The 26,734-nt window shown below is 36.9% G+C and overlaps 2 long non-coding RNA genes across 2 annotated transcripts in view; both read left to right on the top strand.

Annotated features, from left to right (window-relative positions):
- Positions 1-26,734, top strand: part of LOC145518628 (uncharacterized) — a 346,657-nt gene that overhangs the window by 293,843 nt on the left and 26,080 nt on the right. The window lies entirely within an intron of this gene.
- Positions 16,237-25,015, top strand: LOC145517610 (uncharacterized). Its single transcript, XR_014062191.1, has 2 exons — positions 16,237-16,554; positions 20,168-25,015. It is a non-coding gene; the product is annotated as an uncharacterized LOC145517610 (long non-coding RNA).

Below are 26,734 nucleotides of genomic sequence, written 5' to 3'. Positions count from 1 at the left end.
GATGGTGAAGCTGAAGCTCCAATACTTTGGCTACCTGATGTGAAGAACTGATCCAATGGAAATGTCCATGATTCTGGGCAAGACTGAAGGTGGAGTTATAAGGGGTGACAGAGGATGAGGTGGTTGGATGACATCACCAACTCAATGGACATGAGTCTGAGCAAGATCCGGGTGTTGCTGATGGACAGGGAAGCCTGGAGTGCTCCAGTTCATGGAGCTGCAAAGAGGCAGACATGAATGAGCTATTGAACTGAACTGAAAGCAGTCACCTGTATACAGGTTATGCAATACACATTAAATGGATACTTAAGGCTACAGAAGGCAATATAAGCCCTATAAACACATTTCTGGAACTTCTACATTTAATACCTCAAATTATAAATATTCTCATCTCTTTTTAGCTTCTACTCATTAGCAAATCTCCTCTGATTTATTACATTATGTAGTCTCAGTATTTCCTATATATCAATTTTTTTTGTTTGTGTGTGAGCTTGATTTGGAATTGTTAAAAGGTAAGCTGGGGCGTGGGCTTCCTGGGCTACTCAGCTGATAAAGAATCCACCTGCAATGCAGGAGACACCGTTTTGATTCTTGGGTCTGGAAGTTTCCCTGGAGAAGGGATAGGCTACCCACTCCAATATTCTTGGTCTTCCCTGGTGGCTTAGATGGTAAAGAATTCACCTGCAATGTGGGAGACCTGGGTTCTTTCCTTGAGTTAGGAAGTTCCCTGGAGGAGGGCATGGCAACCCACTCCTATATTCTTGCCTAGAGAATTCCATGGACTAGGAGCCTCACAGGCTCCAGTCCATAGGGTTGCAAAGAGTCAGACCTGGCTGAGCAACAAAGCACAGCGCAGAAGACTGAGGCATATTAAAATGTTAAGAGATTGTTTGAGCTAGGCAAATTTGAATCAAGTAGTGCCAAGCTGGAAGTGTTTAAGAGCCCTCCACCAATAACGCAGGGAGAAATTTTATAAAGATAAGGTGGAAGTAATTAAGAAAATCATTGATTGTCCATAGCTTAAAGTCTCGTTTGTAATTCATAACCTTGACGGACTTACAGGCTTAGATTTTGGTTTGCTTATATAGGTGTCCACAGCATTAGAGCTGCTTTGATCTAATGGCTGCTTCTTTACTTAATTTAACAAAATTTGCATCAAAGAACTTGAAGCTCAGACATCACCGACTCGATGGACATGAGTTTGAGCAAGCTCCAGGAGTTGGTGTTGGACAGAGAACCTGGTGTGCTACAGTCCGTGGAGTCGCAAAGAGTCGGACATGACTGAGTGACTGAAATGAACTGAACTAAGTTCAGAAATATTTCTACCAAAAAATCTTCACACATATTGGATACAAAACTCCCTGCCCCCCTTACTCATAAAGTTAATGTCTTATATTGAAACTTGGAAGAATCAGATGAGAGTGCATCTATATATCTTTATATCTGTCTCATAGAGAAAAATCACAATTTATCTCACACAGAATATTTTTGCCATGTGCAGAAGTCTGTGGAAGATATGACTGTGTTTTTACAATCACTTACCTACATGAAGCAAAGGGCTTGGTATTCAGTATTCAAAAAGCAGAAGTTATATTTGGTAAATAAATTTATAAATGGAGAATTTGGAAATTTATGTGTAAATTCATTAAATTTGTTAACAGTGTTTGAAGGAAGTTTGTTGTTATTCAGTGCCTAAGTCATGTCTGACTCTTTGCAACCCCATAGACTGTAGCAGTCCAGCGTTATATATCCTTCACCATCTCCTGGAGCTTGCTCAAACTCATGTCCATTGAGTCGGTGATGCTGTCTAATCATCTCATCCTCTGTTGTCCCCTTCTCCCCCTTCCCTCAATCTTTCCAAGCTTCAGGGTCTTTTCCAATGAGTCAGCTCTTTACATCAGGTGGGCCAAAGTGTTGGAGCTTTAGCTTCAGCTAAAGCTTTAGCTTCAGCTTTAGCTTCAGCTCCACCCCTTCCAATGGATATTCAGGGTTGATTTCCTTTGATTTTCTTTAAAATTCACTGATTTGATCTCCTTGCTGTCCAAGGAACTCTCAAGAGTCTTCTTTGGCACCACAATTTGAAAGAATCAATTCTTTGGAACTCAGCCTTCTTTACGGTCACACTCTCACATCTGTACATGACTACTGGAAAAACCATAGAGTTGTCTATACAGACCTTTGTCAGCAAAGTGATGACTCTGCTTTTTAATTTAAAAAAGGAAGAAAGAATAGTAATGGAAAGAAGAGTTATCTCTCATTTAGGAAAACCCAGTCACAAATTCCTTACTCTTGCCAACTACACACTGTTACTTACCATAGGCACTTGCTCTCCACTTCTACAAGGATTCAATCATGTGCTGCTGCAGCTGCTGACCTTCAACTGTTACTGAAAGTAGTTAAGGCTGGAGAGTAGAAATGGGAATCTCTGTGCTCTGGGAAAACTGACAGAACATGTCTTCAGATACATATTTTCAGGACCTGATTTTATGAGCTCAGTCTTTGCATCTCCACATATCTAGAAAAGCACTGTATACCTTCATGGTGACATTAGCTCCTCGTGACTAGCAGAAAATTTTGCAAAGGCTTTTAATTGCGTGAACTCCCCTTTCACCAAAATCACATATATTGAACTACCCCTCTCCCCAGACACACACCTCTTTGGAGTAGTTGCTCAGAGTTATCTGAGGTGCTGTCTCCTGGGCTGAAGTTCTCGTTTTGCCCCCAATAAAACTTAACTCGCAACTTTCATGCTGTGCATTTTTTAAATTCGATACCTTCACCTTCTAGATGGCAGTCCCTTCAGTCCCTTCTGGACAGTCTGGTGCTATTAGGTATGTGCATGCTAAACCAACTTCAGTCGTGTTCCTACTCTTTGTGATTCTATGGACTGTCACCAGACTCCTCTGTCCATGAGATTCTCCAGGCAAGAATACTGGAATGGGTTACCACACCTTCCTTCAGGGAATCTTCCTGAACCAGGGATTGAACCCACCTCTCTTGTGTCTGCCACATTGGCAGGCGGATTTTTTTCTCAAGTGTTACTAGAGACACTTGTAACTTCATGCAAACTGATTGCAGAATCACCCAAGAAAGTGTTTGGTACTGCTCCCTGGTGGTAATTTTTTTTTCGTTAATCAGCTCTAAAATCCCTTCAAAAACCCTTATAGATGTCACTAGGGTTAACCAGATTATATACTTTCTTCTAACTAGATATGTATAATTTTTCTTAAAAATAGAATCCGGTGACTGCCCCCTTTTCCCGATAATTAGTGCAATATATATTGCCCGTCTGTATAAATTCATAAATTCTAAAAATTAAGAATAAAAATAACCTATTATTCCATTTTTAAGATCAAACCACCGTGCTAATCACTAGACATAAAAAATAATGCATTAAAATGATGCATAAAAAATGATGCATTAAAAAACCTCATTTTCACACATCTAACAAATACTTTCCAAAAATATCATGGCAATTCAATCTACCACAGTTAAGGAAGCAACATTTATTTTTCAAACCTTTGCCATATTGAATATTGCAAAACTTAAAAAAAAAAAAGGACTTTCAAGTTTTAAGCTGAAAATGGCATATTGTTTTAATATATACATTTCATTATAAACCAATGAAACTTAGAAAATTTAGTTTAATCTTATACATATCTTTTTCAATCATTATCTTAAGCTTTATTCATATAGATTAATAAAATTGTATATATTTTGCATTACAAATCTTCATTTTAAAACATTTTGATTGATTTATATTTAATATTCTTGTGCACAACGGCTGTTTTTTTCTTGTAGTATTTTTAAATTATTATTTTGGAAATAACTTCCCAGTAAAAAAATATTTTTCCTAAATTATACTTAATAAAGTTTCAATATAATTTTCTGGGCAGGAATACTGAAAAGAGTTGCATTTCCTACTTCAGGGGATCCTTCCTGACCCAGGGACTGAACTGGCATTTCCTACATTGGTTGGCAGATCACTAGTGTCAACTGGGAAGCCCTTTTAAAGGCTTACACATCTTTATTTTACTAGGCCTTTGTATTCTGGCATTTTAATTTTTTTTTTTTGTAAATACACATAAAACAAATAGATTATTTTCACTTTTTTAAAGTATACAGTCCAGTGGCTTTAAGTTAACAACTGTTATTGCACTGTATCTCCAGAATTTTTCATCTTCCAAGCTAAATCATTGTACCCAGTCAAGACAAACAAACAAACAAAAATCTTCCCATCAACTATGTCCTTCAAACTCTGCTAACTGCCTGTCTACTTTCTGTCTCTGCAAATTCTAACACTCCAGGTATCTCATATAAGTGCATCACATTAAAAAAAGGTCTCTCAGTCTGACTCTAGTCCACGTGACCTGCTTCCTGACGGTGACCATCAGGCCTATTCCAGCCACCACTTTATATCTGACAGTATGATGTTAGTGTCTAGCACTGATTGGAAGCTTGATACTTTAAAACCAGCATGACAATCCCTCAAAAAATTGCTGAATTTAACCAGATTGGTAGAGTTCAAAGATAGTCACTCAGGCCACAAATCCAATTTTGTTATTACAGTTATGTGATAAAACACTTTGAACTACAGCTTTATCACAGATTGGGGGTGGGAATAGTATCAGTCATTTCTGTCACTCAGTCGCATCCAACTCTTTGTGACGCCATGGACTGCAGCAGGCCAGGCCTCCCTGTCCATCACCAACTCCCAACTCATGTCCATCAAATTGGTGATGCCATCCAACCATCTCATCCTCTGTAGTCCCCTTCTCCTCCTGCCTTCAATCTTGCCCAGCATCAGGGTCTTTCCAATGAGTCCATTCTTCACATCAGGTGGCCAAAGTATTGGAGTATCAGCTTCAGCATCAGTCCTTCCAATGAACATTCAGGACTGATTTTCTTCAGGATTGACTAGTTTGATCTCCTTGCAGTCCAAGGGACTCTCAAGAGTCTTCTCCTACCATAGCTCAAAAGCATCAATTCTTCAGTGCTCAGCTTTCTTTATGTTCCAACTCTAACATCCATACATGACTACTGGAAAAACCAGAGCTTTGACTAGATGGACCTTTGTCAGCAAATTAATGCCTCTGTTTTTTAACATGCTGTCTAGGTTGGTCATAGCTTTTCTTCCAAGGAGCAAGTGTCTTTTAATTTCATGGCAGCAGTCACCATCTGCAGTGATTTTGGAGCCCCCCAAAATAAAGTCCCTTGCTGTTTCCATTGTTTCCCCATCTATTTGCCATGAAGTAATGGGACCGCATACCATGATCTTAGTTTTCCGAATGTTGAGTTTTAAGCCAATTTTTCCCTCTTTCACTTTCATCAAGAGGCTCTTTAATTCTTCACTTTCTGCAATAAAGGTGGTGTCATCTGCATATCTGAGGTTATTGATATTTCTCCCAGCAATCTTGATTCCAGCTTGTGCTTCATGCAGTCTGGCATTTCACATGATGTAATTTGCATATAAGTTAGATAAGCATGGTGACAATACAGCCTTGACATACTCCTTTCCCAATTTGGAATCAGTCGTTGTTTCATGTCCAGTTCTAACTGTTGCTCCTTGACCTGCATACAGATTTCTCAGATGGCAGATAAAGTGGTCTGATATTCCAATCTCTTTAAGCTGCTGCTGCTGCTGCTAAGTCGCTTCAGTCATGTCCGACTCTGTGCGACCCCATAGATGGCAGCCTACCAGGCTCCGCCGTCCCTGGGATTCTCCGGGCAAGAGTATTGGAGTGGAGTGCCATTGCTTTCTCTGCTTGAAGAATTTTCCACAGTTTGTTGGGATCCACACAGACTGACATAGACAGTAAAGCAGAAGTAGATGTTTTTCTGGAACTCTCTTGTTTTTTGTTTTTTCAATGATCCAATGCATGTTGGCAATTTGATCTCTGGTTCCTCTGCCTTTTCTAAATCCAGCTTGAACAGCTAGAAGTTCACGGTTCATGTACTGTGAAGCCTGAATTGGAGAATTTTGAGCATTATTTTGCTAGCATGTGAGATGAGTACAATTGTGTGGTAGTTGGAACATTCATTTGGATTGTCTTACTTTGGAGTTGGAATGACGACTGACCTTTTCCCTTCCTGTGGCCACTGCTGAGTTTTCCAAATTTGATGGCATATTGAGTGCAGCACTTTCACAGCATCATCTTTTAGGATTTGAAATAGATCAACTGGAATTCCATCACTTCCACTAGCTTTGTTCATAGTGATGCTTCCTAAGGCCCACTTGACTTCACATTCCAGGATGTCTAGCTCTAAGTGAGTGATCACAGAATCAATGTTATCTGGGTCATGAAGATCTTTTTTGTATTGTTTTTCTGTGTGTTCTTGCCACCTCTTCTTAATATCTTCTGCTTCTGTTAGGTCCCTACCATTTCTGTCCTTTATTGTGCCTATCTTTGCATGAAATGTTCCTTTGGTATCTCTAATTTTCTTGAAGAAATCTCTAGTCTTGCCCATCCTATTGTTCTCCTCTATTTCTTTGCATTGATCACTAAGAGAAGTTTTCTTCTCTCGCCTTGCTATTCTTTGGAACTCTGCATTCAGACAGATGTATATTTTCTTTTCTCCTTTGCTTTTAGCTTCTCTTCTTTTCTCAGCTATTTGTAAAGCCTCCTTAGACAACCATTTTGCCTTTTGGCATTTCTTTTTCTTGGGGATGGTCTTCTCACTGCCTCTTGTACAATGTCACAAACTTCCATCCATAGTTCTTCAGGCACTCTGTCTATCAGATCTAATCCCTTTAATCTATTTGTCACTTCCACTATATATAATCATAAGGGATTTGATTTAATTCATATGTGAATGGTCTAGTGGTTTTCCCTAATTTCTTCAATTTAAGTCTGATTTTGGCAATAAGGAGTTCATGATCCTTAAGAGAATAGTATATGTGATAAAGATTTTGAACTCCAGCTTTTTCACAGGTGTGTGTGGGGGCAGCTAACATTCTAACATTTTGTAGCTATAATGCCCACAGCCCAAGTCAAATTTTCTTTACAATGAGTGAATTGTACCCTCATGGATATAATGTAAAGTCTCAGAAGGCAAGGAAAGCTGGATATTCAGAAACCTGTGATTGCTCTGGGTTCCCTGCATTTCTCCCAATAAATATTGATCCTATAGGTCTGGTTTGTATGCTATCAAACCATTTGTCTTTGACTTCTTTAAATGTGTCTTCCAAGGAGCATGCATGCTTAGTCACTCAGTCGTGTCTAACCTTTTGTCACCCCAGGGACAGTAGCCCACCAGACCCCTCTGTCCATGGGATTCTCCAGGCAAGAATACTGGAGTGGGTTGCCATTTCCTTCTCCAGGAGATCTTCCTGACCCAACTCAGCAAGTGAACTCAGCTCTCCTGCATTTCAGGTGGATTCTTTACCATCTGAGTCACCAGGAAATCCCTTAAATGTGACTTGCTATCTTCAAATGACCTGGAATCTATAATATCTTACAAAAATATTTTAAAAGTGAATGTATGTATCATATACACACATATATGCAATTATTGCTGTAAAATGTTTCCATTAAAATATATATAGAAGTTCAAATGAAGTATATTTTTAACTTCCCTTCTATTTAATAATATCAATTTTATAGCCTTAGAATTGTTACCTTAAAATCAGTTAATTTTTTTCTATTTCTTTTCTTAAATGTTAAATGGAGTTTCTGAATCAAAAGAGTTCTTTTTCTGTCAATATCTGACTTCAAGTTAAATTCAGAGCTCAAAGCATCTGGATTGACTGTCAGAGTATAAGATTCCCAGCAGCCTTATCTTCTATATACTTCTTATCTCTTTGTGGAAAAGCAATACACTACAGTGAGAACAAAGCCCTCTGGGTCTAATGCTTATGTTCTTTTGAAGGCTATATATTCACTACTTATGTAGCATTATAATATTTTCTATTCTTTGCAAACATTAGCCATCTTAGACTTAAATATCATTAAGTTTAAAAAACATATCTTACTTTAAGATTGTGTGCTTCTAATGGAATTTACTAGCAAGAGGAGAAGGGGACAACAGAGGGTGAGATAGTTGGATGCATCACCGACTCAATGAACATGACTTTGAACAAAGTCTGAGAGATAGTGAAGGACAGAGAAGTCTGGCTTGCTGAAGTTCATGGGGTCATAAAGAGTTGGGCAAGCTTAGCAACTGAGCAACAACAGCTAGTTCATTATGGGATTCCCAGGTGGCTTGGTGATAAAGAATCTACCTGCCAGTGTAGGAGACACAGGGAGACATGGGTTTGATTACTGAGTCAGAAAGATGCCCCTAGAGGAGCATATGGCAATCCACTCCATTATTCTTGCCTGAGAAATCCCATGGACAGAGGAGCCTGGTGGGCCACAATCCATGGGGTTGCATAAAGTTGGACGGGACTGAGAAACCGAGTGCAAACATACATTAGTTCATTATATAGTTGCAATAAATGATATTTCAGAAAGTAAACTAATGTAACACTCACATAATAGTGATCTAATGATAAAATTACTTTCCAATAAATATTTCTTTCTTTAAATTTCAAGTTTTTACATGATACAAACAGAAAAAATGTTAAAGCTTTCTAGTATAATTAATCCACTCAGAATGTTATCTTTTAACTAAAACTATTGAACAAATATTCAGTGGCCCAGGTGGCTCAGTGGTAAAGAATCCACTTGTCAATGCAGGAAATACAAGAAACACGGGTTCCACCCCTGGTTCGGGACGATCCCCTGGAGGAGAAAATGGCAACCCACTCCAGTTTTCTTGCCTGGAAAATCCCATGGAGAGAGGAGCCTGGCAGGCTTCCATCCATAGCGTCGCAAAGAGTAGGACAAGATTGAGTGACTGAGCGCACACACATTGAACAAAAATCAATTCAAAATAGCTAATATGGGTGAAACAGAAAGAATAGGTATATATAAGATTTTAAACCTTAGTTTATAACTACAAATACTAGTTAACATATAAATCATAAACAACTTTCATATGCCTTGAAATTTAATTGTGTGTAAATGAACAAGCAGAGTAAAATACTGGCAGATCTTTTAACTTTTACTCAAAAGTCAAGAAGTTGGAGCTTAAATAATAAATTGAAAATAACTCCTGTTAACTTCATGTTCCTAGACTGTTATTTTAAAGATGTAGATTAGACTCAAGAAATATAGAAAACACAAGTTGACAAAGAAAATATGTAGATAGATTTTATCTAGGAGGGATGAATGTGTAACAGTGCTTTAAAAACACATTGATGTAGTATTTAAATTACTCAGGAGGGCCTGATTAATATATTAAAAATTTCACATGAGAATACACTTAGTAGTTTTAAAAAAAATAACATTTTCTCAATTTGATTAGAAAAGTTTGTTGCAAGTTTTTATAGAATAGGGATAGAAGGAATATTTCAATTCATAGATCAGAGATTCACAGAAGTCAAAGTTATGTCATAAGAGAAACATAAACACTTGTTTTTATTCTAACTCTAAATTAAGGAGAGGGGATATTAAACATTACTTAAAAGTAAACATTAATAAAAAAAATATGCCACTTTTTATTGGTGCAATTTAGGAGAAAGCAAGGGAGTTCAAAGAGAAAATAGAAACACAATATTACATTCAATATGATCATACAAAAGAGAACCTTTCAGTTTTTAATTTTAAATCAAGAAACAGATTCTACAAACAAATGCAGCAGGTACTTTGTCTATGGAAACTCACAGAAGCAGAAGGAATGCGGGGGTCAGATTACACCAGGTATCATTGTCAGTTAGTTCTGAGCAGCAGAAGTATGTGGAAGCAATGAAACTAATTGAACATTAATCTAAGAATGTACATAATGTCTAGAAGTTATTCACAAAGGATAACACAAGCAGTGAAATTCAGAGATAAGGCAGAATGCCTGCCAGACATCAAGCTCTTAATAGAAGTGGCAGACATACAATGTGTGATTAAAGAAACTGCAATAGTTGAAATAATTTACTGTGCAAATGTCAGTTATCTGCATTTTCTTCCAGTCTGTTGATAACGGTTTCTATCCTGACAAGCTCTTAGAAGTGGGGACCTCTAAAATTTACTGGATCTTAACAGTCAAGCAAACTAAAGATATAAGAGAGAAGCTTAGACACTTGACACAAACAAGGGTTACCTTTCACCAACCGGCATTGCCACATTGCGCATTTTCCCATTTATACTACCAAAAAGTTTTCAGTCTGTGTCAGTTAAAATGACTGTCAACTTTAGTATAGTATCTATTCTCTATTTTCACAATCCACATAAATCTTGTTTTGCATGGCCTACAAGACAGAAGTTTATGACCAATAATTTCAACTATCTCAGAAAAATAAAAGGAAACTGAAATTGGTCAAATGACTAAACCCAGGCCCTTAAAGTAAATTACATATTTCAAAACTTTGAGGTGATATTTTGAATCATAATTAGGGGTGAATGAATTGCTATAATCTGTCAGGCGCTATTTAGAAAAGTAACTTTAAATCATATTCAAAACTTCAATTATTCAAAATAACATATAGTGCCAAAGTCATTCAGTAGGGAAATGTCAGTCATTTCAACACATAATGGTAAAATTGCACAGTCACATGCAAAAGAATGAAGCTGGATCCTTAACTTATTATCCATTGTACAAAAGTCAACTCAAAACGAAGCTAAAACTCTAAGACTCTTGAAAAAAAATAAATGAAAAGCTTCATGACATTGAATTTAGCAAATCAATAGGTATGAAATCAATAGCATAAACAACAAAAGAAAAAATAGATAAATTAGGACTTTATCAAAATTAAGACATTAGTGCAAAACTTCATGGTGCATGATAGGCTATAATGTGATAATATAAATATTGTCAGTGCTTAAAAAGTGGTAATAATCTGGTTTACAGCTTGGTCCACAAATCGTAAATTTACAAAAAATAAAGAGAGGGAAGGAAGGAAAACATATTGACCGCAAAGGAAAGGAAAGAAATACTAATATGAAAGAAAGCCAATAAGGGAAAGAAGGAAGGAATGAAGGAAAGAGAAAAAGAAGAAGAAAGAAAGTGGAGCTTGAAGGGAGAGAAAATATGAAGGAAAATGGGTAAATGCAGAATATTCAAAAATTTTGTTTTGGTTTGGTTTGGTTTTTTGGTTCAGGTTAAAGTTTTTCTCTAATTACAGTAGATGATGTCCATAGGTATTTGAAGAACTCATTAAAGAAAGAATACACAAGTAAGAGTCAAGTTAGCTAAAAGATAGCTTTTCTGCAGAGCGACAAAATTACAAGCTTTGAGTTATCATTTCTTATAAAAATACACATCAGAATATTAAATAATCAGTTGTCATTTTACCTTATTTTCATATTTGGGTAAATTATTTCTTTGTGAGTAAAAAATGAATTAAAAAAAAAAGTTAAAAGGGATGAAAAAGGAGCAACAATGTCTGGAAGCTTTGAAGGAATAGTCAAATTTTCAATTACACAATGCACAGCTTCCCTGATGGTTCAGACGGTAAAGAATCTGCCTGCAATGCAGGAGACTTGGGTTCAATCCTCGGTTTAGGAAGATCCCCTGGAGAAAAAAATGGCAACCCACTCCTGTATTCTTGCCTGGAGAATCCCATGGGCAAAGGAGCCTGGCGGGCTATAGTCCATGGGGTCGCAGAGTCATACATGACTGAGCAACTAACACATACACACACACACACACACACACACACACACACACACACACACACACACAGAGCTTGTTAGGGAAGCATAGGATTTCTGAACAATTTTTCAGTGATTTAGTATTCAATAAAATAGACAGGTTCAACCTGCCTTTGTGAATACATTTTTTCCCTTAAATGAATAGAATTTATATATTATCATTATCTTGCTAATATGATTTATATAAGTATGAAGAGCATTATAAAATATATATAGGTTATATAGACAAAAGTCTTTTTTCCTTAGTCTGGTAGAGATAATAAAGCTGACTTGGAACAGTTGAATCTCTGTATTATCAGAAGTTACTATCATGAATTTTCATTAGTATATATTTACACAACTTTCACTGTTTAACAACATGTACTCATCTGTTAATAACTGAAAATATAATCTTACTAACTGAAAAATAGTAAGATACTCATGATAGAATATTTTGGGATGGTGTATAATGAAAAAAAAGCGTATGTGCTCAGTTGTGTCTGACTCTGTGTTACCCCATAGATTGTACCCTGCTAGGTTCTTGCCCATGGAATTTCCAGGCAAGCATACTGGAATGGGTTGCCATTTCTTACTCCAGGGTATCTTGCTGACCCAGGGACTGAACCAATGAATTTTGTGTCTCCTGTGTTGGCAGGCAGATTCTTTACCACTGTGCCACCTGGAAAGCTAATGTGTATAATAAAGTCAGCTTCAAATTGGTGCTTGCCATAGGCACTTGCCATCTTATCTACTTCTACAAGGATTAAATCATATGCTGTGGCAGCTGCTGACCTTCAATACTTGCTGAAAGGAATTCAGGGTGGAGAGAAGAAATAAGGCACTCTTCTCAGAAGTAAAAGCCGGCAGGACACATCTTCAGATCGTTAGAAATTTTCAGGAGTCAATTTTATGAGACCAATTCTTGTATCTCCCCATATCTAATAAAGGACTAAAATCCTTCATGGTGATGACTGTACCTTATGACTAGCAAAACATGAGACTAGTAGGAACCTTATATAAAAATATGTGCTTGATTTCATGTTTCCCACCTTCACCAAAACCACATATATACTGACCATCCCCCCCACCTCTATGGAGCAGTTTCTCAGAACTATCTGGGGTGCTGTCTCCTAGGCTACAGTCTTCATCTTGCCCCAGATAAAACTTAACTTGCAACTTTCACATTGTGTACCCTTTTAAAGTTGACAATGATGAAATTTATGGTAGAATGAATTTAATACATGATTGAAATAATGAGTCTTTGACTTCACTAGTTTCATGAATGAGACTGTACTTTCAGCGAGTCAGATGAACACAAACGTTGTTCAGAATGTAGCCAAGAATTAAAGATTTTAGCTTTATTCTGAGGGTCATATATATGTCTCCAACTCCAAAAGATTTATTGTGTTCTGGGTAAATACACTAGACTTTCAGTCATTTCTCATCTTCCTTGAGCCAAATTGATATGCAAATGTAAGTTTGAGACATCCAGATGAACTAAAAGCAAGATTTACATGCCTACAAATCTGTTAATTCCATCCACAGTTATAGCCTCACCTCCAAAAATAGCTGAAAATCTGATACCATTGAGCTTAGAGGCTGGCATTAAGAGGTAAATGCTGTCTTCATTTGCCACCTGCATAACTCATTGTTCAATTTGAGTCTGAAATTTCTAGTTTATGTGTCCATAAACTCTGTATGTTTACCAGTTTATTAGACAGAATATGAAAAAAAAAAGATATAGATGATTAGTCAGATGAAGAAATATGCTGGCAAGTTCCAGTTCTTGAGTGCAGAAGCTTCTGTCTCCATAACCTTGGGGTTTGCCACCCTCCCAACAAATGGATGCTTTCACCAACTTGGGATCTCCCATGAATATTTTCTGTGAGAGAAATGTTGCCTTCTACAATTTACAATTTTTTCCTTGTGATTTCTTTTTTTTTTTTAATAAATTTATTTATTTTAGTTGGGGGCTAATTACTTTACAATATTGTAGTGGTTTTTGCCATATATTGACATAAATCAGCCATGGGTTTACATGTATTCCCCATCCTGAGCCTCCCTCCCACCTCCCTCCCCATCCCATCCCTCTGGGTCATCCCATTGCCCCAGCCCTGAGCATTTGTCTCATGCATCGAACCTGGAATGGTGTTCTGTTTCACATATGATAATATACATGTTTCAATGCTATTCTCTCAGAACGTCCCACCTTCACCTTCTCCCTCAGAGTCCATAAGACTGTTCTATGCATCTGTGTCTCTTATTCTGTCTGCATATATATGGAATTTGAAAGACGGTAACGATAACCTTGTGATTTCTTAATCTGACCTAGACATGTAGTAAATGTTTTGCACTTATATCCGATCCTTGTATAGTGTGTGGGTCAAGGGTGCTGACCCTCAACTCAGTTCAAAATCTCCATATAACTTGTATTCTGCTTTCCCTATCCATGGTTCCACATACCTGGATTCAATCAATTATGGATCAGGTGGTACTGAAGTATGTGTAAATAGACTCACACAGTTCAAACCCATGTTGCTAAAGGGTCGCCTAGTTTATAAATTTAATGCTTAAGCATTATTATGAAATAGTTATTCTTACCGTGCTCCATGAATATGAAAACTGTGATTCAGAGCATTTAAGGTGCTGGCAGTGACTGTCGACTACAGTGCCTTTAATTGATATCATACTGTTTTTGAACTGGAGTTTGTTCCCAATAATACCCATTAAGGCCCAAAGAAAACAAACAAAAAACTATAGGCAGGTTACGATCTGTAACTATATAAAGAGAATGTCTTCCTCTCTTGTTCAAAAACATCTCTGTGCTCTGTTGTATAAAATAGTCCTGTTTGTCTCAACAGTGTCACACCATTTTAAGTTTTCATATTGTTCTTGTCTCTGAGCACTTCTCGCATCCTCATCCACATTCATTCAAGTTTGTTAATGCCACTCTTTGAGTATGGTCTAAACTTGAACATAGCATGTTCATTGTAACTGAAGTATCATAGAACAGGTATAAAATGCTATCTTTGAGTATAATGATGTCCTTAGAAATGTCAAGTGCTTTTTTTTTCTTTTGTCTAATAACCAAATAATGCACCACAGAACCTGAGAATAATGTGTGAATGTGCAAGAATTTGCACTTGAATTGTATTCTAAGTAAAAATCTAGTATGTCATATAGAGATAGTGCATTGTTTTGATTTAACTAATTTAAAATTTCAAATTATGTCAGATTTTGAAATTTATATACCTTGCTTGTTCACAAATGTGCTATAAGGCTTGTCTGCTTTCGGAGGCTGGTTTCTGAGTATTTGCTCTGCCTTAGTGCATTTATTCTCCGTGATTGGTGAAAATGTCAGGAAAAGGTTGAAATATCCAGTTTTCCTGTCTCTTCCCTCTTAAAAGGACTGATCTTTCTTCTGTTGATACTGCTGCTAGGTTAGGAAAAAGACCTGGGAGGTCAAAAATGAGTTTTGTTCCCTGTTGTATGTCTCCTTACCATTCTTGTTTGTACTTGTGCATCTGGCTTAGCAATTTTTTTTTTTTTTCTGGCTTAGCAAATTTAAATACTGTTAATCTTCTAAATCCTGTGTCTATACATGAACAGCAGCTTATTTCACTACTCAAAGACAAGTATTTAACCACTTCAAGTAATAGCAAGTATTTATTGAACACTGATAAAACTGCTGTATGTAATTTTGTGAAATCATTTCCCTAAAGTTTATAAATCTATGAGGATATGTAGTCATGGAATGTACCTAATAGACCCCCCCAACCATAGCGAGCATATTTGACCCAGGGACCTGGTGGCAATGCTTTGAAATCCACCTCAACATTTGTACTATATCCACACTTCCACTTAGGGAACTCCCAGGCATTAACTAAGCTCAGCAAGGCTGCTTTTGTAGACCCATTCCTGGGCCTGCATTCCTCTGATAGTTTTTTGTTTAAAGACTTCGTAGTAGCCTTGCTGAAATTTCTTACATTGCACAGCACGTAGCAGTTATAGATTTTCTACCTATTCTATTTTTAGTTTTTTTCTTATATTTTCAGATTTCAGTTGTATTTAGATGGCTGACCTAATCTTATGAAGTTCTCTCCAAATTCTCTCTAACATCCTTGCATGTTTAAATTATTCTGAAGCCTGCTTCTCAGATAATTCAACCGGTACAGATATATATATATATATATATATATATTAGTTTAACACTGTTTTAATACCATAATAGAAAGTGAAACAATTTATCCAAGATTAGAAAGTGAAGTCACTCAGTCGTGTCCGAGTCTTTGTGACCCCATGGAATGTAGCCTACCAGGCTCCTCTGTCCATGGGATTTTCCAGGCAAGAATACTGGAGTGGGTTGCCATTTCCTTCTCCAGAGGATCTTCCTGACCCAGGGATTGAACCTGGGTCTCTTGCATTGTAGGCAGACACTTTACTGTCTGAGCCACCAGGGAAGTCCATTACTGACTTGGAAAGGTATAGATGTGCCACTACACTGAGTTCCTCAAAAATAGAATCACTGGACAATCAACTGGTTACAAAAGTTGTAGAAAAGAGTACTTGTGAAATGAACCTCAGGATCTCCATATAGATTGAAATATAGCCCATCTATGGTATGTGTGTGCTAAGTCACTTCAGTTGTGTCTGACTCTTTTCTACCCCATGGGTTATAGCCCTCCAGCCTCCTCTATCCATGGGGTACTCCTAGTAAGAATGCTGGAGTTGCCATTTTCTTCTACAGGGGACCTTCCAGACCCAGGGATTGAACCCATGTCTCTTACGTCTCCTGTATTAACAGGTGGATTCTTTACCACTAGTGCCACCTGGCAAACCTAGCTTAGCAGAAACTTTGTGTTTGTAAATGTTGTTGTTTAGTCGCTAAGTCGTGTCCAACTCTTTGTGACATCATGGACTATAGCCCTGAAGGCCCCTCTGTTTGTGGGATTTCCCAGGCAAGAATACTGGAGGGACTTGCCATTTCCTTCTTCAGGGGATCTTTATGACCCAGGAATTGAATCCGTGTCTTCAGCATTGGTGGAGAAGACAATGGCACCCCACTCCAGTACTCTTGCCTGGAAAATCCCATGGAGGGAGGAGCCGGGGAGGCTGCAGTCCATGGGGTCACTAAGAGTCGGACACGACTGAGTGACTTCATTTTCACTTTTCACTTTCATACATTGGAGAAGGAAATGGCAACCCACTCTAGTGTTCTTGCCTGGAGAATCCCAGGGACGGGGGAGCCTGGTAGGCTGCTGTCTATGGGGTCGCACAGAGTCGGACATGACTGAAGCGACTTAGCAGCAGCAGCTCCTGCATTGGCAGACAGATTCTTTACCACTGAGCCACCAGAGAAGTCCCTTGTAAAGCATTATCCTTCCATAATTTTTAGAATGGATGCAGTGATTCTTTTACTCCTTTTCTTTTTCTTTTATTTATGTTATTTTATTTTACAGTGTCCATATGTGAACAGGAAGATAGCATCTTTTAAGAGTAGGTTTATGATTTTAATGAACTGAATTAAGTCTGCATATATTTGCTTAGATTTATGTAACATAGGTGTATCTCTAGATATTTATTTATTAAAATATTCCTTTAAGTTATATTTACTTTTCTATACCTAGTTATTTAGTTAAAGTATCTTTTTAACAAATGAGAAAATTAAAGGTCAATTTGCATGTGTTTTTGGCTTCTGACCTGTTGCTAACTTACGTAATATTTTGAAACTTCTACAAAGCACTGAGGTTTATTTTTTAAATAAAATAATAGCATCTGTTTTGTTTTGCCACCTAATTAAAAGGAAGATGAGCTCCTTTGGGTGTGTACCTAATGCACACTGAGCATGTCTATGTGGTTCTAATATAATATATACCTTCCTTGTTTAAGATAATCAACTTCCAAAGAAAAAGGCAACTTTTATTATAACTTTACACTTACTGCAACATATTTGGAGTTCCTTTTAATTATCAACATTGTCAATAACTCTGAATACTAAACTATCATATTGACCGTTAAATCATTACCATCACAAATAAAATGGTCTCGGGGTTAAAGGCTTGAATCTGGAGACTATACTGTATATTTAGTGGATAGGTGAGGATTCTAACCAGGATAATAGGAGTCATATGTCACTGAGCTGCTGAAATTTGATTGAAGCATAAAAATAAATAATAAGGTTTCCCTCTCTTTCATCTCTTATTTTTAATAAGTTTTATAACATTTATAATTATCTTATGTATTAATCCTATAAAACAAAAACAAATAAGGAGAAAAAATAGTCAGGAGACAACCCAAGAGATTTCATTTGAACCAAGACTACCAGCATCCATACAAAGCCAGGGAATTATTAGGAATCAGGAAGTGACTAACACATAGCAAACTATTATTAAACACTTTCTTACTCATTAGCATTGGGTACAGATTATACTGAATGGTAGCGTTTCTTTGGAAAAAAATATTCTGATATTTATTTACACCTGATCATCGTTTCATTGTTTGATAAATTTTTGTCTTCATTCGTGGATGAATGATCTGAGTCATCTGTGATTCAATGGTATTTGCATTTCTGCTCCCAGTGTTTAAAAAATATAAACATCTGAGTCCATTAGCAAGCTTCAATTTATGTCTTGGAAGATTGCTTTATTCTGAACAAATGATGTTGGATAAAAATCTAATGAATTTACATAATGGAATCTATAAATGTAATGGATTAACAGCATTAGTGTATTTGTTGCAGTAATTTACTTTTTCTTTTTAGATGAAAAAGAATGTTTTTAATTTTCCTTTAACAGATATTATTAATCTTGTTGACAATATGGCTAAACATGTTGTCAGATCTATTTACCACTAATGATAAAAATGTCTTACATCTGAGCCTCTAGGAAAAGAAAAAGTCATATAAATTTCTCAAAGATTGTTTTTAATATAAGCAGATATAAGGAAATATTTAAAACATCCAATGGGAAATAAAAAACATTATTATATTCCACTACTGATAAGAACTTAAGTAAAAAATAATATCGTGTCAAAACAAAATGAAAAATGTAGATATACATAGTCATACATTATTGACTTCATATATTTTAAATATAATAACATAATTTTAAAAGTTACAGGCTTTGCTTTTAATAAATGAGGTTGAAAATAATTATTTTATACCCTTATTGTTATCTAGTTATATAATACTATATCTGTTATAATTGTATATCATTAGAATTATGTTAATTTCATTTCAATTTTCTGAATTATGATAAATACTTCTATACTAAATAGTTATAGGTATCTGAAAATGATTAGGAAAACAAAAAATTCATATATATGTGTATATATATGACTTTAATTCTAAGTGGTTGATTAAAAGCAAATTTTACCTGTGTGAGAGTCAAGACCTTAAATTATGAAATAAGTATTATTTAAAGTAAATAAAATGAAATAAAATGCAGTGATTTAGGAAAGATGGTGGTGTTCCACTAACATACACAAGTAGCTAAGAGATTTGAATGGCGTAAAAAGAAGAAAGATTTTTACAATACAACAGAACTGAGGAAAATACAGCCACATACAGATAAAAATGAGTCTCACCAAAAATATCAATTCTTTCCCATTGTGATCTAAAAGATTGGGGCATTGGTATTTAGGGTTTGTAGACTGTACAGATAATTAACTAGGGGACAGTAAAACAGCTTTAATAAAGCCAAAATACTTTCTAGCTTTATGACATTTTTATTCTCATAATTTATGTCTTTAGATACTCTCTTCAGCCTCATCTCTCTTGCTCCCTGCTCTTCCTCTATCATTTAAGGGCCTATGTGATTTTACTGAGTCCACCAGCAGAATCTTCTTATTTCAACTTTGCTGATTAGTAATATTCATTCAGTTCAGTTCAGTTGCTCAGTCGTGTCCGACTCTTTGCAATCCCATGAATTGCAGTGCGCCAGGCCTCCCTGTCCATCACCAAGTCCCTGAGTCCACCCACACCCAGGACCATGGAGTTGGTGATGCCATCTAGCCATCTCATCCTCTGTCATCCCCTTCTCCTCCTGCCGTCAATCTTTCCCAGCATCAGGGTCTTTTCCAATGAGTCAGCTCTTCGCATCAGGTGACCAAAGTATTTGAGTTTCAGCTTCCACATCAGTCTTTCCAATGAACACTCAGGACTGATCTCCTTTAGGATGGACTGGTTGGATCTCCTTGCAGTCCAAGGGACTCTCAAGAGTCTTCTCCAACACCACAGTTCAAAAGCATCAATTCTTCGGCACTCAGCTTTCTTTATAGTCCAACTCTCACATCCATACATGATGACTGGAAAAACCATAGCCTTGACTGCTGCTGCTGCTGCTAAGTTGCTTCAGTCGTGTCCGACTCTGTGTGACCCCATAGACGGCAGCCCACCAGGCTCCTCCGTCCCTAGGATTCTCCAGGCAAGAACACTGGAGTGGGTTGCCATTTCCTTCTCCAGTGCATGAAAGTGAAAAGTGAAAAGTGAAAGCAAGGACGCTCAGTCGTGTCCAACTCTTAGCGACACCATGGACTGCAGCCTACCAGTCTCCTCCATCCATGGAATTCTCCAGGCAAGAGTACTGGAATAGGTTGCCATTGCCCTCTCTGAATAGGCTGTCTAGGTTGGTCATAACTTTCCTTCCAAGGAGTAAATGTCTTTTAATTTCATGGCTGCAATCACCATCTGCAGTGATTTTGGAGCCCAGAAAAATAAAGTCAGCCACTGTTTCCACTGTTTCCCAGCGGCTGCGACAGCTCACTGAGCATGGCCGAGAGGAGCTACCCCTTGCCTGAGTAATATTCATTACATCAGCAAAATTCCTTTACCATGTAAGTAAGCATATTCACTATGTCACATATTCTTGGATAGTAACTTATTTGGGGGTCATCTCTAACAAATCCCTATTAAAATACTGATGATATTTTTTTCAAGAAAGAGGAAAAACAACCCTGAAACTCATATGAGCCAAAGAAGACACCAAATAACCAACACAATCTTGAGAAAGAATAACAAAACTGGATCATCACACATTCTGATTTCAAAAGATATTACAAAACTACAGTAATGAAAACAGTATGGTGAAAGTTGCTCAGTCATATCTGACTCTGCAATCCCATGGACTGTAGCCCACCAGGCTCCTCTGTCCATGGAATTCTCCAGGCCAGAATACTGGAGTGGGTAGCTGTTCCCTTCTCCAGGGGATCTTCCCAACCCAGGGATTGAACACAGGTCTCCCACATTACAAGGAGATTCCTTCCCATCTGTACCACCAGGGGGACCCAACAACAATGGAGTGGGTAGCCTATCTCGAGCGGATCTTCCTGACACAGGAACTGAACCAGGGTGTCCTGAATTTCAGGCAGATTCTTTACCAGCTGAGCTACCAAGGAAGCCACGATACGGTAGGGACATAAAGACAGACATATAGACTGAAAGAAAAGAATAGACAGCCCAGACATAAACCCATATATAAATGATGGGATGATCTCCTACATGGGTGCCAATACTACACCATGAGGAAAGCATAGACTCTTCAACAAATGATGTTGGGAAAACTGGATATCCATAAAAAAGGCATAAATTTGTGTCTTATATTATACAGAATAGACTAAAGAAGTGTAGAGATTCAAATGTAACACATGAAACTCTAAAACCCTAGAAGAAAACACTCAAAGGATTCATAACATTAATCTTAGCAAAGATTTTATGGGTATGGCACTAAAAAGCACAATCCAAAAAAAGCAAATATAAACAAGTGGCTGCTACACAATAAAGGAAATAGTGAAATAAGTGAAAGCTAACCTATGCAAATGAAAATATTTGCAAAGCACTGTTCTTCAAAACAGTCTTCTTCATCACAGAAGTCAGGTTGTTGGGGATATCAAATGCGCAGTTATTTGAAGCTTTACTTCACTACCATTTTAATAGGGCTGAGAGATAGAAACATTGAACAATGTGTTAAATTTGTGATGGAGGTAATTATCGGTGTTCTGTTGTTGTTCAGTCACTCAGTCATGTCCAGTTCTTTACCACCGCATGGACTGCAGTATACCAGTGGTGTTCTAGCATGGACTAAAACTCACTCTTCCTTCATATGACCATAGTTTTAATAGAGAGAAGAAAGATTTTGCACAGGTTCTTAAAAGGAAACATTCAAATTTGTATAAATTATGAAATAGTCCTTCTGATCTCCATCTTGTCAAACTCATTGTGAGCATGTTATGACAGCCTGTGGAAGCATAGGCTATTTAATGCAAGCATCACAAGTACTGAAAAATGCCCTCCTGCAAGGTGTGCTGTTATTTTTTCAATGTTGATGTTTTATTGGAATGTAAATATATCTATAGATTAGTGTACAGAAGTATCCAGCCAATGAATTTTTGCAAACTGAATGCATCTGTATAAGCACCCAGATCAACTTACAGAACTTCACCAGCATTCCAGAAGCCTTCTTGTTTTCTACCACCCCCGGACCCCAAAAAGAAAAACATATCCCTGACATATTCCGAGTCTTAGATCAGTGAGTTTATTGTTTTGGTCAATTTTAGACTAGCTTTACCATTGTTTCCTCAAATATATTTTTTCTGTTTCCCACTCTGTCTTCTCCTTTTAGAATTCCAATTATACATGTATGTTAGGGCTTTTGAAGAAATCCCATTGTTAACTGATTCTTTGTTCATTATTTTCCATTCTCCTTTCTGTTAGTAGTTTTGAATTAGTTTCTATTGCTACATTTTCATAACAATCCATCTTTCCTTCTGTAGTGCCTAATCTGCTGTTAATTTCAAACAGTATATGTTTCATCTCAAATATTATAATTTTCATCTCCAACAATTTGATTTGTTTTATATATCTCATACCTACACTGAACATGTTCAGTCTTTTGTTTAACTTTTTAAACCTATGGAATAAGGTTATAACATTTTTGACATCTGTTTTAGTCTTGATCTCTTTCAATTTATTTCCCTTTTCCTCATAGGGGTTATATTTTCCTGCTCATTTGCTTGTCTGGTAAATTTTGATTACACCACAGTTATTATGAATTTTGCCCCTTGTTAGTTGCAGGATATTTTTGTGCTCTTCTAAATGCTGTTGCACTTTGTTCTGAAAGGTTGTTAAGTTAGTTGGAAATTGGTTCTTTTGAGACTTACTTTTAAAGTTCGTCTGGAGGGACTAGAACTGGCAGTAGTCTAGGGCTAATTACTCACTTCTATTGAGGCAGGGTCTTTCTGGGTACTCGACCTACAGGCCATGGAGCCTGACCTTTTCTAAATCTGCTCTAATACTTAAGGGTGGTTCTTTACCCAGACCAGGATAATTGCCTCACATACCTGCTTTGATCTATGTACTGTTGAATACTTAAGGGGACCCAGTATAGATCTTTGGTCTTTTCTTTCACTGCATCTCTTTTCTCTGGCACTCTGCCTTGCAAGCTCAAGTGTCTGTCTCGCTACACTTTCTGACGTTGCCTTACTTAAGGAATCTGTTGTAATTTGGAAGCAATCACTGGGTAATACGCTGGGGCAATTGCAAGGCTCACCTTGATTTCCATCTCCCAGAGATAACTGCCCTCCGTTGCCTGACTGCCAACGTCTTGAAAAGATTGTTTTTATATATTTTCATCCTGTGTTTTTTAATTAAACTAGATTATCCTGGATGCTACTAACATGGACTACGTATTTCAACCTCTAATGGAAATGCTTTCACTGAAATGCATTTAATTGTTGATTTCATTGGTCTATGTTAATACAGAAAACCTTCAAAGATGAATTTGTTTTCAATAAAATATTGTTGTCAGTGTCATCATCATTACAATCTTTAATATGATGACTCATATAAAAATATCATAAAATCTCATTAAAAATTTCAGTGCAATAAACAGTTGGACTACTTTCTGTAACAGGACTGGTATTGATATAAATGGTCACTTGTGACTTTTTTTTTCCTTCCTAAAAGTACAGACTTAAATGTATGATCTGACAAATCCAAATGTATAGGTTTTGAATGAACTCCTCATTTGATTCTAGTTTTCTGATGACTACTTTTCCCTTGTCAAAATCCTCTCAGTGACGATTGCTCAAACTAAATACACAGATAGTCTAAAACAGAGGTGTGCATAGATAGAGTGGTAGCTGTCTGTCCTTCCCTGACTTTTCTAAACTGAATTTCTTGCTTGCCTGGCTTGACAGTCCCCTCCTGATACTTTCAGACATATTCAGTTCTACATAATTAATCTCTTGCATGCCCACCAATGGAATCTGCCAGAACTCTCTTACCCTAACAGATTTTTGGATTTGGCTCTTTTTCCCAGCCGTATCCTGCTGCTCCTCATCTCTTTGTATGACAGTGTCAGTACCCTGAGGAGTTGTGCCAAATGATACGCTGATGAGAGAATAATTAAAGTCATTCAATTATCAAGTGTTTACGGAAGATCAAATTTGTGCCAGTAACTGTACTGTGTTATGGAAATATGACATGAACCTGACAGATCTCAATCAATTTTCGAAAAATCTAACAAAATGTATTGCTTTGAATGTCCTCCTTAAATGTCTAGCTATGGGCAATGCAGTAGTTTATTCTGACACTGGAAAAAGGAGGATATGGTCTTTAATTTAGCAGTTTACTTTCCAGTTTACTTTTTTTTATTTAGAACCGTGTAATCACAAGATTTACCTATAAGAAAATATATTGATATTTCACAGATGATGGCTATAAAACATCATTTTATCAGTGTAAACTTAAGAAACAAATCTTCTATTCAAAGGGAGAATATTGATGGTTATTCAAGCTAAACTTAAATATTAGTGTCACGGCTACAATAGGTTGACTAATAGTCATATTATAATTTACAGAAATACTGGTTATATTGAATAGAAATTGGAACAGATATGTTTTAGGATATAAGAAGGAAGAAAGAAGCAGAAACTTAGACATGTTATTATCAAGTTCTTGGTTGTCTAAGCATTGCCTAAGTCTGAAAATAAGTTTTTTTTTCTCTTTTTAATATTTTAAATTATGAAAATGTAATACATTTACAGGAGACTTGGAAAATACAGAACAAAGTTACATATAGTTCCACTATACAGTGCAATTATTTTTAAGTAGATAAATTAGGATTTTTAGTTGGAGTTTCAATATCAAACTCTCAAAAATTAATAGACTAAATATACAGAAAAGTAGAAGGATATAGTAGAGATTAAAATCACTATAAACCAAGTCAGCATAATTAAGATTTATACATTTTTCACACAACAGTAGGATACAAATTCTATTCAAGTTCCTGTAGACTATAAACTAGGAGACACTGGAACATATCCAGGGACTTAAAGCCAGATGCAAAAAGAGAAAATAATTTTTAACTTTAGAATCCTGATAGCTTATACATTTCTGCAAATAAGACTAAAAACAACATTACCTAATTTTTAGTTAAAGATACTCCAGTTAACTTTCTCGTTGTGAGATTGAGTGGTGAAAAAGAATGAATCATCTCTCACCTCAGACGTCATGGATTATGCATTATAGTAGCAATAGAGCTCTTTCTACCTCTCTCTGTCTCTGTCTCTGTCACTCTCTCTCTTACACACACACAAACACACAGACACACATATGTCAACAACCATTTATTTTAAATGAATAGAGAATGGACAAAAAACCAATTTTCTCATTTTATCTAAATTTGTGAAACTTTTGCTTAAATTTTTAAGGACTGGACAGCAAAGAGCTTTAAGAACATTAATGTTGATGATGTTCTTTGAAAAATGATTTTATTCAACTATTAACTTAATAATACATTGGTTTGTGTCAAGACATGCTTTCCTAGTTTTTGTTTTGTTCTAAATATTTATCTCATGATGTCCTGCCATGGTAATTCAAGATTGAATATTACCATCTGTTTTCCATGGAGTTCCCAATTACTGTCACAGAATACCTTAAATGAGATTAAAAAAAATACAACACCACTACATGGTTATCTGTCAGATATAACAACATTTAGTTCAGTTCAGTTCAGTCGCTCAGTCGTGTCTGACTCTTTGTGACCTCATGAATTGCAGCACGCCAAGCCTCCCTGTCCATCACCAACTCCCGGAGTTTACCTAAACCCATGTCCATCGAGTCGGTGATGCCATCCAGCAATCTCATCCTCTGTAGTCCCCTTCTCCTCCTGCACCCAATCCTTCCCATCATCAGGGTCTATTCCAATGAGTCAACTTTTTGCATGAGGTGGCCAAAGTATTGGAGTTTCAGCTTCAAAACCAGTCCTCCAATGAACACCCAGGACTGATCTCCTTTAGAATGGACTGGTTGGATCTCCTTGCAGCCCAAGGGACTCTCAAGAGTCTTCTGCAACACCACAGTTCAAAAACATCAATTCCTCGGCACTCAGCTTTCTTCACCGTCCAACTCTCACATCCATACATGACCACTGGAAAAACCATAGCCTTGACTAGATGGACCTATATTGGAAGAGTAATGTCTCTGCTTTTAAATATGCTATCTAGGTTGGTCATAACCTTCCTTCCAAGGAGTAAGCGTCCTTTAATTTCATGGCTGCAATCACCATCTGCAGTGATTTTGGAGCCCCCAAAAATAAAGTCTGACACTGTTTCCACTGTTTCCCCATCTATTTCCCATGAAGTGATGGGACCAGATGCCATGATCTTAGTTTTCTGAATGTTGAGCTTTAAGCCAACTTTTTCACTCTCCTCTTTCACCTTCATCAAGAGGCTCCTTAGTTCCTCTTCACTTTCTGCCATAAGGGTGGTGTCATCTGCATATCTGAGGTTATTGATATTTCTCCTGGCAATCTTGATTCCAGCTTGTGTTTCTTCCAGCCCAGCGTTTCTCATGATATACTCTGCATATAAGTTAAATAAGCAGGGTGACAATATACAGCCTTGACGTACTCCTTTTCCTATTTGGAACCAGTCTGTCGTTCCATGTCCAGTTCTAACTGTTGCTTCCTGACATACATACAGGTTTCTCAAGAGGCAGGTCAGGTGGTCTGGTATTCCCATCTCTTTCAGAATTTTCCACAGTTTATTGTGATCCACACAGTCAAAGGCTTTGA

The sequence above is a fragment of the Giraffa tippelskirchi genome, chromosome 8 (assembly GCF_054371585.1).
Source record: "Giraffa tippelskirchi isolate mGirTip1 chromosome 8, T2T-mGirTip1v1.2.pri, whole genome shotgun sequence".
Lineage (NCBI taxonomy): Eukaryota > Metazoa > Chordata > Mammalia > Artiodactyla > Giraffidae > Giraffa > Giraffa tippelskirchi.
Note: the sequence above shows the minus strand (reverse complement) of the source record. Positions and strands in the feature narration are given on the sequence as shown.